Genomic DNA, 2,104 nt, shown 5'->3' with positions numbered 1-2,104 from the left:
AAAAAAAAAGATACGGGATTTGCTTTAGTAGGTTAGTTCAAGTCAATTTATTTAACTCCTTTTCCTAGTGTAAAGGGTTTCCTTTTAAGTCTCCTTTTTGTTTTGAGTTTCCTATTGGCTAATGTAGGTTGGATGAAACAAGTCTCATAGCTAGAGAGTCGTTCTTTTAAAATAAACAGCTTGTAAGCTATTTGGGAATAACCAACAAATTGATGAATGAAGTTTATAGCTGTTGCCTTTTTTGCTAATGAGAAAGTATGCTAAACTATTGGAATTGAAAAGATTCTGAGCTAGGTCAGTTGGTGGGAAATCAAAGGTCAAATCACCTTCTTTATATAATATTTTCCTTTCTCAAATAAGTAAAAAATTATCTACTGTTGTTCTTCTTGCTGAAGTTTGATTTATTTTGATATTGGAAAGGGTATTCACCAACTATTACTGCTGTTCATATTCTACTGATGTTGGGATTTAAATCACAGAACGGGATTCCCAAATAGAGGCTGGTGGCAGCCCTGTTTTGAGCTCCAAATTTCTGAAGTTGATATTGTGTGTCATAGGGAATCTGGCAAGCAGATTACCCTTATCTTTTGAGGTGTCAAAGGTCTTCCTAAAGGCTCCTTAAACCAGGGTTTCAGCTAGATCAGACCAGCTGATCTGTTGTGATCAGTTGTAAGAAATCACTTGATTTTGGATTACAGGTTTCAATTTTTTTACTGTTTTGGCTGTTGTGCTCAATCCAACCATTAGAACGTTCCGTATTTTGGGGTTTACCAATTATAACAGTATGTGAACATTGGCCAGGACCTTCATTGGATACACTGACTTTGAACCAACTGTTGAACTAAATATTGATTCAGGGTTTTCTTGGGATCTTGTTAAAAGATGTGTATAATTTGAACCTAGGGTTAATGTAGAAGTAGGTTACACTAGGTAAACAACTTCCAATATGTTAAACTCAAACCAATTTCAAATTTGACCCCTCTAATTAGCCTTAATAGAAACCAGAAAATAGGTTTAGGAACAAAGAAAATTAGAACTAGAATTTTAGATGACCAAACCTGTTCCGAGGAATCAGAAATAGCTCGCAATATAAGCACTTGCAGCAGCAAAAGCTAATCCAAAAAACAAACCGACAGCTAGGTAAACAGAGGGTAACCGAGATCTGGCGGAACAGAGGGTAAATACCTAATCGATTGTTCCCCTTAGAATGGTCCTTAACTCCTTCAAAGGGTTCCAGAAATACTGATCAAGAGTTGAGAGAACAGGTCCTGCCGCTACTATTGAAATCCCTTGCTTCTGAGAAAAAACGATGGCTGACTTGGGATTTCCCTTGTTTTGCAACTCAACTCTGTTGGACCTTCAATCGATGCTTAAAAAACACTCTCAGATCTCCCTCTCACAAGCACAAATAAAGAAGAAGATAAAGAAAAGAAATAGGGCAGATGGAGGGTTGAGAAGGGTGAAAGAGAATAACGGAATGGGTATCTCACCCCTTAGGTTTTGGGTATCACATCCCTCAAGGGTTTAGGTATCTCACCTCTCAATAACAACCTTTCAGCCAAAGAGTATTCACTCAATAAATTCATTAACCAAGTCTCCCCCAGTTACAATCTGTTAGCCTCTTAAATAGGCACAACAACTCCTTCATGATAGGAGGTTACAAAAATAGGAAACTAACAAGAAAAGGAAAGTAACTAGGAAACTAATCAACTAAAACATTATTAAATTAATCACTTGTCTAACAAAAGATTCTAAATACCAAAAAGGCAACAAATTCATGAAGAAATATTGGGCTGGTTATTGTTCACGTGAATAGTAAAGTGAACAGTAACTTCTTTTATTTTCCTCCAGCTGTATCTTTATATTAAGGCAAGATAACACCAAACTGAAATCAATAGATATTTTCTTGAAGATTCTAACAATTGTTGCTGCCCTTCTTGAGATTGGTTCGATGGATAGAAAGGCTGCTGATGAGCTAACCAGAAGGACCCAAAAAAAGGAAACCAAATCTGGGCTGAAATATGCTAATCGATGGAGGTTGGAATGGCCTTGCCGAACCAAGGCTAGGCTTGGTTTGATGGGCCTAACAGCCCCCTTCCTTGTG

The sequence above is a fragment of the Macadamia integrifolia genome, chromosome 13 (genome assembly GCF_013358625.1).
Source record: "Macadamia integrifolia cultivar HAES 741 chromosome 13, SCU_Mint_v3, whole genome shotgun sequence".
Taxonomy (NCBI): Eukaryota; Viridiplantae; Streptophyta; class Magnoliopsida; order Proteales; family Proteaceae; genus Macadamia; species Macadamia integrifolia.
The sequence above is the reverse complement of the archived record's forward strand: the minus strand, read 5'-3'. Positions refer to the sequence as shown.